Here is a 13,075-nt window from a genome sequence, read left to right as displayed (position 1 = left end):
AAGAGAACGTTCTTTCCCTCGAAGAAGCTGCTAATGCAACAGGAAGAGGAACTGGTGTGTCGCTCCCTGGTGACTCTGAAAACACGGGTTCGTGACCTCAGCTGCCCGGCAAACTTCTACTCAACCAGCAAAGCCCAACTCAGATGTTCCCTATTCAGGGATGCGTGTCCCAGGCCCCTACAATTGCTCTCTTGTATAACACCCTTTACTTGTGGGTTTCCCTCATGAGACAGGGAAACAAATACCTCATTTGTGCCAAAACACCTTCTGACCTCAGGACCTTCGCCTGGTCTGAAGGCGCACTCCCTCAACATCCACGTCTTTGCACACGTCCCCCTGGGGGTGCTTCCTCCGAGGAACCCCTCTCACATACACTGGCCCTCACACCTGGTTCCTTACCCCGCCCCCTTGTCATGGCGTACCCTGACACTTGGCATCATGTTTACACCTTTACTGACTCTGTCACCTCTTGTTCACACCGTACCCCCGTACTGCCCAGGACCAGGCCCTGCACCCAACTAGTGCCCAGCAAACAGATCTGAAATAATGGTTGTGTGTTCCCAGGGCCTGGTCCGGCGCCTGAGCGAATGAGCACATGAGTGAGTGAGCGGGTTTCTTCGAGGACCCTCTCGCTCTAACATTTTGTGACTTTGCCAGTATCAGGGATACGGGAAGGAACCATAGAACCATAGAACAGGTTGGCAAAGCGCCCTCTTGCTCAGGCTTGAAGCTCCAAGAAGGGACGTTCCCTAATTCAGACTCAGTATTTTAGAAAGTTCCATTTACTGGTATAGGAGCCGCCACGGCGCAGGGCCCGCCTTGGGTGTGTCAGACCTGGGGGTCCATTCACCAAACCCGGTGCCATCTTTCCCCTCGCCCGTGAGCATGCCCCCGGCGAGGCAGGTGGGCCCGGGCCAGGGGCCTTACCGCCACCTCCAGCTGGGATGGTTCACCCAAGCAGCAGGGCCCCAGCCCAGAGCCAACATCGCTGCCACTTGAGTCTCCCGGGGAGGAGCTCTTTGAACTTGGCTTGCCCAGTGTAAGAAGGCAGGTTAGTGGAACAGACATAAATGAGCCTCTGGGGAAGGAAGGAAGAGGGCAGAGGAAGAGGAAATGGCCAAGGAACGATCCTCTGCCTTGTAGAAGCTGCTAGGATCCAAAACAAGACCACGTGACTTTCCCTAAAGCCCAAACTGCCACGCATGACCGTCCCTGTGTGAGCCTGAGGCTCATGGTGGCAGACCCCCACTGCCAGGCCGGATGGGCAGAGAAATTTCTGGACTGGTTCCCTTATGCCGGCAAACACTGCCATGTCCCCCTCTGTGCCAAACACCTGGACAGACAACAGAGGCCCTTCCCAGGGGCCTGAAGTCCCCTCCCCCAGGGACATCCACGAGACACGGGGGTAACGTGCGTGAAGAGGCTCACTTAGGAGGGACCTGGCGTGGGGAGTGCTGGAGCAGAGCCAGCCTGGCCCAGGCTGGGAGGGCAGACAGGCGAGGTCGAGCCAGGCTTAGGGCTCGGGAAGTTCTCCAGGTGGGGGATGAAGGGGACAGAGGGATGGGGGCGGGGGGGGGGCAGCCGGGGGAGGACCCACCCAAGGCCACAGAGGCTGGGACGTTCTCGGTGAACATGACCGTGGAACAACGCAACACAGAGGAGAGCCAGGAAATCAACGGGAGGGGCTGGAAGGTGAGGCTTGCAATGTCCCGCCCCCGTCCCCAAGCCCCGCGAAGCGCCCAAAACAGGACAACCAGCCGGGGAGTGAGTCTCTATCACAGCTGGGTCGTCCACACAGCGCTCCCCCGCTCAGGGCGCTGGAACCCGCCAGGGCTAACCGCTCATGCAGTGGAAATCTAAGAGCCCCCCCCAGACTGGTCCCTGGGGACGAGAGGCAGGAGCCAGTCTGGGATTCCAGAAGCCCCCTGGCCAGCTCCTCCAAAGATCTGAGCCCGCTTTAGTCAGCCCTGGGGGAACAGAGCTGGCGGAGGGGCCCCCACTCGGCTCAGCCGTGCTTGTTACGTGCGCAGATTTGGGCAGGGAAGGAGCAGCGCCCGCTGATCCGCAGGTGGCTTTGCCAGACCGTCCTTTCTTCTGCCCTTTTTTTCCTCATTTTCTCTGAAGAACAGGAGCTGGAATGTCACTGAGCCGGACCCGCACCGACCCACGAGCCCTGGCCTCAGCCTCCGGCCCCCAGCCTGGTTCCGTTCAGTACCGCAGCCAAGCTCACTATGCGCGTCGCACCCGTCAAGGACGGGGAGCGGGTGCGGAAGGAGAGGTCTGGAATTTGCCCAGAGCAAGGCCGAGTCCCGAAGAGGCTGGGTGGCTCAGATCTGTGTGGGACAGGGTGTGCACACACAGCACACCCCACGCCCACGGCACGCGCACATACACACACACACACACACACACACACACACACCACGCCCCCTCCTCCATACTGGTGTGACACCCACCACTGACTGTCCAAAGCCTCTCCGTTCGGCGGCCCCCAGTGGAAGGGAACCCAGACAGGCTGGGTGGGCGGGGGCTGCTAGGAGGAAGGCCTTTCCGGCGCATCGGTGGATGGGGTCACGAGGCTTTCCCTCCTGGGATCGTTCTCAGAGAAAACAGCGTGAGCCGTGTTTCCCATTCACTCACTCATTCGCTCCACGGCTGTCTTGATGCTCACCAAGTTTGCACAGATTCACTGCACACCAGGGCCCGAGGATGTAAAATGGGAGCCGCTGTGAGCCTCTCAGGAAGAACACGCCGGAGTCACACTCTGCCGGGACGGGCAGCAGACAGGCCTCCAGAGCCGCCGCCCGGCAAACCATTCTCCCAGGGGGCAAGGGCTGACAGTGGCCTTCGAGGAGGAGTCCAGAGTGTGCAAAGGGGTGTGAGTGAGAGCATGAAAAAGCACAGCGTGACGGGAGAAAGCTGGCTGGGGCACACGGCTGAGAGACCTGGGGCTTTATCCCAGGGATGCAGGGAAAGCACCGCCAGCCAGCACCTCACCCCTGCTGCATACATGGTGCTGGCCCGTCACCTCTTCTTTTTTAAAAAATTTGTAAATTTTTTAAAAAATTTATTTCTGAGAGAAAGAGAGACAGTGTGATCAGGGGAGGGTCAGAGAAGAGGGAGACACAGAATCCGAAGCAGGCTCCAGGCTCTGAGCTGTCAGCACAGAGCCCAACGCGGGGCTCGAACCCACGAACTGTGAGATCATGACCTGAGCCGAAGTCGGATGCTCAACCGACTAAGTCAACCAGGCGCCCCTGGGCCCGTTACCTCTTGAGGCCCCTTCATGGGCAATGACTAGGCCAATAATACAACAGTCCTGAGCAGTATAGAACAATATGGGACAAATGGACAGATTAACAAATGTAGGGTGAGGGGAGGTGGGGGAGCTAGGGGGTGGCAGAAAAAAATACCATCAAATCCTAGGAATTCAGACTAATTACTCCAAGGGCAGTTCAAATGTGTTAAGTCTGAGTCAAAAAAGACCTGAAAAGGTGCCTCTGGCTTCTTTTTCTCGTAAAGGGTAAGGGCTGGACACAGCGCTGTGAGGGCAGGCACGTGTCTGAGCAGAGAGGTTAACTGCTCTTACCACAGCGGTCACTCCCAACCTCCGAGTGGAGTCAGAGGCCCGGGAAGTCATGTGCCTCACAGCACTTCCCTCATCTGTGAACTGGGACTCTGGACCACGTGGCCTCCGTGGCATGTCTCAGCCCCCGCGGACGTGTCTGAAGCACCCGGGAAGTCCCTCGCTTAGCTGGAACGTATGTCCCTCTCCCCAGGACCTCGGCTGGCAAATCCATTGCTTTAACTCTTCTCCCCGTGGATGGTGGAAAGCTAAATTTCTGCCAGGTTCCTGCTTCAGCGATGATGGGATTTACAGCTCACGGGCCCCAAACGAACCACTTCCAACTCCGAATTCATGCACCCCAAATGAATGAGGTTTGGCCACACGCTAAGATATCTCGGACAGAAACCCGCCTGTAAGAAATGTCATTATGGGGCACCTGGGTGGCTCAGCGGGTGAAGAGCCTGACTTCAGCTCAGGTTGTAATCTCACGGGTCGTGAGTTCGAGCCCCGCGTCAGGCTCACTGCTGACAACTCAGAGCCTGCTTTGGATCCTCTGTCCCCTTCTCTATCTGCCCCTCCCCTGCTCCCACACTTGCATTCTCTCACTCTCAAAAATAAAATCAAACATTAAAAATTTCTTTAATATGGGGCGCCTGGGTGGCTTAGTTGGTTAAGCGTCCGACTTCAGCTCAGGTCATGATCTCGCGGTTCGTGGGTTCGGGCCCCGCGTCGGGCTCTGTGCTGACCGCCAGCTCAGAGCCTGGAGCCTGTTTCCGTCTGTGACTCCCTCTCTCTCTGACCCTCCCCTGCTCACGCTGTCTCTCTCTCTCTCTCCTAGAAATAAATTAAAAAAAAAAAAAAAGATTAAAAAAATTTCTTTAATAAAAAGAAATGTCATTATTAATGTTAAATTTAAAAGATATTTTCAAGACACGCAGGGCGCCCTGGGGATGTGCGCGCGCCAACAAGCGGCCGTGTCCGCAGGAAAGTCCACTCCGCGAGGTGCTGCCCGCAGCAGGGGTCCTGGGGCACACAGCAGCCACCAGCGCTGCTTTGGTACCACTCGTGGCTCCGCTCACTAAGCCAAACATTTTTTTCTTGTTTTTTTTTTTTTTCTTTTTTTAAACTTGGAAGGAACCTTCCAGTGAATCATCTCATATGCTATTTGATTCATGTTTAATGTCTTTGGGAAGAAATAAAAACAGTAAGTCATTCTCAACAGAAGTGGCATCAGCCCGGCTGAAACCGGGGTGCACAAACGGCGAGAGGCCAGCCGCTCCTTGCTGGCCGCGGCGGCTGCAGTTCGAGGGAGTGTTTATAGTCAGGAGTGCAGACGGCTCGTCAAAGCTGCCCTTGGCCATCTTTCAGCACCGGAAGCGATAGATTCTGCAGGGAGAGTTGACACTGAGGCGCAAACTCACACACAGCAAGTGTTGACGGACCTGCGTTAACTGAGCACGTATCAAGCGGAAAAACCCAGCGCTGAGTGCTGCAGAGACACAGAGGAAGAAGATGTTCTCAAGCTGCTCATGGTCGAGCTGGGAAGGCAGGGCATGGGTGCCGTCCCTCTTTTCCAGGCCGAGAGGGCTCCTGTGCTAGCCAGGCTCCGAGCTCCGGCGCTGGGTGGCTAAGGGGGAGCGAAGGAAGGCAGCATTCCGGGGGGAACTGACAGACTCTAGTGATCAGGCTGGGGCCCACGTCCCTTCCTGGCCCTAAACCCCCAGGACACGGAACTGAGTTCCATTCGCCCGGGCACGGCGGGGAATAAGCCCGTAACCAACGAGCCGAGTGCGGAAAACGCAGGAAGGGCGCGGTACTTGGCACTTGGGGAGAAGAAGCAAGTCAGGGAGGGAGGTCCGAAGGTCCGGCCGACACCCCCAGGTCCTCCCCAGGCCCGGCCCTCCCACAGTGTCCTGCAGCCCCCGGAGTCTGTCATCCTGGCGCGCCAGGTCTCCGAATCTCCTATCCATGACTTTCCGACCCAGCTCGTCTCCAGCTGCAGGCAGAGCCAGTCTCCTGGACACCCGGTGAGGTCCCAGGCACAGCCACCAGAGCAAACCTGTGTTAAGTGTGTTCCCAGCGAGTACCTCTCTGCCAGAGAGGCACATACAGCCCGACGGGTCCGGCAAGACTCAAGGGGGCCACCGCACAGAAAATGTGCACTGTGGGCTGATCTGGAAATCTGGGCCTCGGGCAGGGAGACGGATCAGTGCGGGCCGCCCCGAGCGACCTGTGTCGCGGAGAGGGGAGACCCTGTGGGGGCTCGGACCTGGCTCAGGGGGCCCAGCCCAGGCGCCAGCAAGCAGCGACACGGTGGGGACGTGCCTTGATCACGCATCCATTCATTCACCGTGGAGGCTCCCTGTGCCCTGTCCTCTGGGCGCCGAGCACAGACGGACGGGCGGCGGAGGCGCCCTCCCCGTTTCGCTCTGCCTGCCGCTGCCATGACGCAAGGGAGAGACCTACCCAAAGCAGAAGCTCAGAGATGCCGAAGGGCAGTGATTCCCTGCCCGGTGCTGGCGGTCTGGACTCGGGCCAGGACAATGGTCCCTGCGCTGATTCCCACCCCTGCCCCCGATGAAAAGGCCAAGCCAAGTCATGCACGTTCACAGTGTGTGTGTGTGTGTGTGTGTGTGTGTGTGTGCGTGCGTGTGCACATGTACGTGTGTGTGCACCTGCAGGCATACTCCCTGTCGCCGGCATTTGCCCACAGTTTTTGTCATGCAGCGTCTGCCCCTGTGGCTGAGGGGTGAGGGGACGCCCACAGGAAGTGATATTGCAAAGTCATCCCAAGTCACTACAGAAAGAACCCTCGGCTTACAACACGGGGAGGATTTCCCCTTCCCCAGCGTCCCGCCTCGAACCTGCAGCGGCCTCTCCTTCACAAAGACCCCAGGGGACGGCCTTCTGCGACACTGACACATCTTCCAGAAGACAACCTAACGTCTTCCAGAAGAACTCAGTTTAACCATGAACTTTTTAAGGTGCGGATCATGATTTCAAGGCCTGTCCACGGTGCAGTTCGATCTAGGCTGCACAGAGATACTATTTACCATCTATAGTCCTCGTTGGGTTAGTGTGGGGAGTGTCCGCCCCTCATGCGGGCTCTAGACCCCCCTGTGGGGCTGATGGTCAGAAGTACCACCCGACTCCCAGAATCCCTCAGCTCTTGGTGGTAGCAGTGGGGGTGAGGCTATCAAGCATCTTCCATGTGCACTAAAATACTAGCGGGCCCACCTCCTACCTCCCACTTGCTCTTCCCCAGGCAATGACACTGATCTTGCCGCTCCTTAACAACTCAGGCATACTTCTGCCACAGGCCCTTTGCACTGCCTGTTCCTCAGACAGAAAACTGCTCCCTTACCCCCATCAGGTCTTTCCTCAATACACTTCCCAGTGAGGCCTCCCTTCTCCAGTACTATAGCCAAATTGAGACCCCAACACACATTTTTACCCTCCTTTCCTACTTTATTTTTTCCTCTATATTTTATTGCATCATGGTCTCTCTCCCTGCAGCTAGAATTCAAGGTCCCTGGAGCCAGGCTTTATTCTGGTTTGTTCTCCACTGGAAGCCCAGAGCCTAGATGCCTCCTGGCACAAGAGTGTGTGACCAGTAAGTATTTGACCGGACGCCTGGGGGACTCCGTCAATTGAGCGTCCGACTTCGGCTCCGGTCATGATTTTGCGGTTTGTGTTTTGAGCCCCGCACTGGACTCTGTGCCGACAGCTCGGTCCCAACCCTGGGAGCATGTTCACAAGGGGGAACAAGACGGATGCGAGAAGGAAGGGAAGTGGGGGAAACACTCCTCCCTCAGGGGGACCAAGGCAGAGGGCACCCCAACATCCACACACGAGAGGGAGGGTTCCCCCCCGCTGCGGGATGCACGCTTCCTTGGGGGAAGTCAGCAAGGAGAGGTGTCTGGGCCTGGCCAGAAAGCCACAGCATTTGGGGGCTGCTGGGGGTCTGTCGGTCTGACCTGCTAACACTCACATCTGCACACAGGGCAGCACAGCTTGGCGCCCACCTCCTGGGCCTGCCCCCCCTCGGACACGTGGGCTCTCTCACGGGCACCCAGCAACCTTAACGTGGTTTATTAGGGTGGAAATGGAGACCCTTCAATAGGCCCAGGGTCCAAAGCTTAGCCTCACGGCTGCGCGGGAAGGTGAGAATTACATGCTTCTAGGATCTAGAAGGTGGGCTCTCCCGGGCTGGGCCTGGCCCCTCCCCCATGCTGCCTCCTTCTGTCTTCGGCAACAGCCCCCACACCCCTGGCCTCAACTGGGGCTCACAGCACTGGGCAGGGCGGGGCCGATGAGTAATGACAGTCACTGTAGTAAGGCCCAGCAGCTGGGCAGGAGGAGGAAGAGGGGGGAGCGCTGGGAGGCAGCTGAGGCCCCCATGCCCCCCTCACACACACCCCCACCTCTGCTCTTACACCCTCCCCAAGAGGGAGGTGTGACTAGCCCTCCTACGGGGGAGACTTGGAGAGGCTATTAAGTGTGGCCGGGAGGGTCCGGAGTCCACAAACCCAGAGCCGAGGCCTCTCTCCCACTCACCACCTACTTCCTCACTCGGGGACAGAGCCCCACACTGAACTCAGCGAGAGCGATGGATGCCACAGCAGGGGCAGCCGGGTCCAGGGCCCTCGGGAGGCTTGCTCAGTGCACGGCCAGCACTTCCGGGGGGGGGGGGGGGGACAACAGGTGGCAAAGGAGCCCCAGAGTGCCTCTAGAGGGGGGAGGACGGACGGCGGAGAGGCAAAGGGCGCAGTCCCGGGTCGGGCCGGCCCTCACGCATTACAGGCATCTTGCTTTCGCGAGATCCTGCCTAGAACCCAGAGCAGGCAGCGGCTTGCAATGGGGCCAGGAGGGCGGTGGATTCGAAGAGACCAAGAGTTTGCAGGTCGGCGATTACTGTGAACTTGGCCCTTCGACTGAGGGTAGAGCAGCCGGGCCCCAGGTCTGGGGGCCGGGCCTGGTTAGGGCCTTGCCACGCTGGGGACCACAGGATCATGGGGCTGTGGGCCAGAAGGGGCCCCTGTGGTCAGTCTTTTGGGGAGGCGAGAAGGGGGGCAATGTGGAGGGGCTGGGGGGTGTCCACAAGAGGGAGGGCAGAGAAAAGTCTGGAAGGACAGAGGTGGGGCCGGAGAAGCGGGCAGCGCTGGCACCAACTTTCAGAGTCCCCAGTGAGACCATGAGGAGGGCTGGGGGACAAGGGAGGTGGCCCGGGGGGCCCTAGGGAGGCAGCTGTTTCCCCTCTGTGGGAGGGGGAGCCAGGCAGGGAGACTGGAGACTTCGGGAATGGCCTATTCCCGTCACTGGACACATTCCCAAATCAAAGCACCAAGGTCAAACGACCTGCCGGAAGGACGGGGCTTCGGGTGAGAGCAGAGCCGATCATGGGACCTGGGTGGGTTCTCTTCCATCTCAGAGCCTGGGTTTCTGGACCACGTCATGCGTGTGCTGGGCACACTGTCCCCGCCCCCAATCCGGGTCTTTCCTGCTCTTCTCACCCAGCTGGGTGAAATCGCGGTCCGCCAGCCACGGGCAGGACCCCCCCACACACACCAGTCCTCACCTGCTTCCAGGCCCAGCTGGCCTCCCAAAGTGACTTACCCAAGGCCGAGTGGAGGTGGAGACAGCTGGGACCAGAGACTCTGGGGGCGGGTTCCACGTCCTTGTCCGGGCCGCTAGACCATGCCCTGGAAGGGAGGCACGACAGGTCACTTAGGGTGTGGACATCCCTGGCCCAGAGCCCGCTGCTTTTCTGGTTGCTTCTGTGCACTTATGGGGGTGGGAGGGGGGTGGGGACTATAGCTTTTGCAAGCCCCACACCAAGCCCAGGAAAGCCCTGGCTCCTGGGCCCAGCCCCCACAGTACTGATGGCACAAGCCTGCCGGTGGGGTCCCAGGCCACCCCTGGGGTGAGGTCACTGGTATCACAAGCTGGAGCAAAAGCCAGGTGTGGCCCATGGCCTGTGGCCTCTGTGGTCTGCACAGCTGGGGCTCAGGCGCTGGGAGCACCACTGAGTCACCGCGGCTGTCACAGGCCGCCTGTGGCCTGACCCAGCACCACAGGGTCACTGTGGGGGCCCAGAGGGTTGTGCCCAGCGTGGGCTCTCAGATGCTCCAGCAGCCACGCTCCCAGCCTGCACGCAAAACAGGTCAGAAGGCATCGCCGACCTCTAGCCGCCGGTTCACAGAGTCACAAGGTCCCTATAACAAGACAAACCCACGGACCACGGGTGTCCTCGGTGCCCCGACCAATCCCCACCTTCAACCATCACCACCAGCTTCTGGCACGTTCCAAACACCCTGCATGAACAGCTGACAGCCAGCCTCCCCCTTCACCCCTTTCTGTGAACAGGCTGTGCTCTGCACGTGAAGTGCAATTAGAATATTCTCACGGTTACCATCTGCACGCTGCCAGGTGCCTTGCAAAAAGCGTTCTATGCATCTGTCTGCGCTCGCCAATTTAATCCTGCCAACAACCCTATGAGGTGGGCATCGTTATTAACCCCGTTTTACAGATGGGCAAACTGAGGCTTAGAGAGGCCAACCGCTTGCTCAAAGGCATGTGTCTTCTAAGTGGCAGAGCCGGAATGGAGCCCAGGCAGTCTTGGGCTCTCATACCTGGGGCTACACAGCCTTCCCCCGTGGCTGGCCCGGGGCTACACGGCCTTCCCCGCTGGCTGGCCCGGGGCTACACGGCCTTCCCCGCTGGCTGGCCCCTTCTCAATCTCCAGTGCACCGTCAGCGGTCTCTTCGCCCGGCAGCCCATTTTTCTTCCTAATCCAAACACATTTCTCGGCTATTTCTTCCTAATACACGGTCACTTGCTGCAATGGTCGCAGTTGACAGGCACTCACTGCACTGGTCCTGAAGACCAGAGCCAAGCAGCTCATGCACCCCAGAAAATAGGGCCTCAGTACTATCAGGTGCCTGGGGTGGGGCTCCCCTTGCTCCTTCGCTCCTGCGAAACGAGGGGCTGGATCTGCTTCCAATCGACCGTGAGCTCCGGGAGGCGCTGTCTTCACTTCTGTGCTGCGGGTATGCAACAGGCACTCAATAAATAATCAGTGTTTGACCAGTGAACGCCCCCCATGCATCACAAGGACATTACCGGAAGCAGAGTGCACTTTGCTCAGTTAAAATTCTATCCTGTCTCATCAACTCAGAACTCATATGCCAAGTACATCATTTAAGCTCAGTGCTGGGATTTAAGACCTGGAAGAGAAGAGCCGTGCATGGTCTTCCCGTCCGAAGTCTCACGGGAAGGTCCCTGTGCTTTAGACAGCCCCAAACACACACGCGCACGAGCGTGCACGCACAGCACTTTGTGTCTGTATTTTATTTCATTATATAACGTAAATTTGTTAACATAGGCTTTTTTTTTTTTTTTTTTGGATAGTCAGAGAGAGACAGCGTGAGCAGGGAAGGGTCAGAGAGAGGGAGACACAGAATCCAAAACAGGCTCTGAGCTGTCAGCACAGAGCCCGAGGCGGGGCTCGAACCCACAAACTGTGAGATCATGACCTGAGCCGAAGTGAGACGCTCAACTGACTGAGCCACCCAGGTACCCTGTTAACATAGACTTTATTTTTCGAGCAGTTTCATGTTCACAGCAGACCTGAGCCGAATGCACAGAGCTCTTGCGCCCCCGGGCCCCCCGCGCGCAGCCTTCCCTGTGATCAACACGCCCGCTACAGACGGGGGCACGATGAGCCCATGCAAACACACGTCATGACCCCCAACCCGTGGCTGGCATTAGGGTTCGCTCGTGGCCATGGCAGTGGCCGCTCTGGGGGGCTGGACCAGGTACGCCCACCATTACAGTATCGTACAGGGGAGGTTTCCTGCCCTAAAGGTCTTTTCTGCTTGCCTCGTCCCACATTTTTTAAAGGCACTTTCAAAACAATGATCTTAGCTAAGCTCTCTTGCGCTCTGTAAGCCTGGCGTCGACACTCAGGGAAGTCAAGTTGCTGATAGGGTCAAAGGTCCTCCCCAAGGTTCCTTTGTGAAACCCGGTAAGGGCCAGCGGCAGAATGTGCTAGAAGCCTCGTGTGCGGTCATAATTCCATCATCCTGGCCTTCTAACGGTCCTGGCAGGGAAAGCCCATTCTAACCCTCGGTTTACAGACGAGCAGACACACTCAGGGACACTTGGCCTGGTTCCACGGGGCTACGTGAGATGCCAAAAATGCCCATCCCTAAGCCCAGGCTCTGCTCTTTCCAGATGGTCTCGTGAATTTCCAGGAGACCGTGGGAATGCAGTGAGCCAGCCCCCTCCCGTGCTCCCCCAGCCCACACCCGACTCGGCGGGACCCTCCCTCCCGCCACACTGCGTGATCAGAGCCACCACACCTCGCCTGGGTACGGCCTGCTGGCTGATGGCTACAAAGGCCCCACATTTCCAGCCTCCTGGGCTCAGTCCTGAACAATCAACGTGCTCAGTGACCAGTCTGGTGCCACGAATGCCAGGTGAGAACGTTTCCAGCCCACACAGATGCCCCCCTGCACCCCCCCTCGCTCTCCCTGGGACACACACCAGCTCTTCCGGGGAACGTACTGGGCGGCAGGAGAGCCTGGGAGGGGAAGTTCTGGTCCCCACATCCCTCTGCGGCCAAGTGGCCCTGTGACTCAGGCACTCCCTGGCCTGCCATTCTGTTTCCCCATCTGCGACAAAGCCTGCGGCTTGCATCCCCTCAGAGGTGGGGCCAGCTCTGACACCAGGCTTCCCGGACGGAGGTTCCTTCATTCCAGAGTCATTCCAGAAGCCTCGAAGGCCCAGGGGCCCCCAGCTGCTTGGGAACAAATCCTCCCTCCATTAACTCAAATTGCAAATTTCCTCCTGGCTCTATCGCTAAGCCCCAGGGGCTCCCAGGCCACCAGCTTTCCTGTGACGGATAAAGATTACAGTCATTGCCCAAGACTGAATCAAGTAGCAAAAGTCATTATGCAGAAATAATTATGGGGAGTGATGTCTGGTCGCTCCTGATTTCTGTCTGGCGATTGCGCTGCAAATGGTCTGCCTCTTCCTCTCCGGGAGCGCAGGGGCCTGGGTGATTCAGACATACCAGGCCCAATCTCACTGCTCCAGGGCGCCAGCAGCCTAGGGGAAGGTGCCCCGGGAGGCCCTTTGGCTGAGCGCTTCGGAGAGAGGAACCGCTTGGGAGAGAGGAACCCTAGAAGACGGAAGTCCCGGAGAGGACGCCCTCACCCCCCGCCACAGGCACCCCTCCCCGGGCCCTCCTCCAAAGCTTCCTTCACACATTGCTTGCTCTATGGAGTCCCTCCTGACACCCCAACTTCCCCAGCCGCTTGCTCATGTCAGACAGAAGATACCTCCTTCTCTTAGGTGGGGGGTGTCTCTGGAGAGTGACTGGGGCCATGACCAGGTCTGACCTATTCTTGTACTCCCAGCTCCGAACACAAAGAAGGGCCTCAGGAGGGCAGGGAGAGGGACAGAGTAGAGGGCTGTGTGGCCAGACTAGGGCTCAAATCCTAC

The 13,075-nt window shown here is 58.4% G+C and overlaps 1 protein-coding gene across 1 annotated transcript in view; it reads right to left on the bottom strand.

Moving 5' to 3' along the window:
- The window catches only part of HPCAL1 (hippocalcin like 1), a 113,508-nt gene that overhangs the window by 15,127 nt on the left and 85,306 nt on the right, over positions 1–13,075 (bottom strand). Inside the window, exon 2 of the mRNA XM_039231077.1 lies at positions 9,185–9,270. The gene's annotated coding sequence lies outside the window, so the exon portion shown is untranslated. The remainder of the gene's footprint in view (positions 1–9,184; positions 9,271–13,075) is intronic.

This window comes from Hyaena hyaena, unplaced genomic scaffold (assembly GCF_003009895.1).
Source record: "Hyaena hyaena isolate Hyena2069 unplaced genomic scaffold, ASM300989v1 scaffold_53, whole genome shotgun sequence".
In the NCBI taxonomy this organism is placed as follows: Eukaryota; Metazoa; Chordata; class Mammalia; order Carnivora; family Hyaenidae; genus Hyaena; species Hyaena hyaena.
The sequence above is the reverse complement of the archived record's forward strand: the minus strand, read 5'-3'. Positions and strand labels throughout refer to the sequence as shown.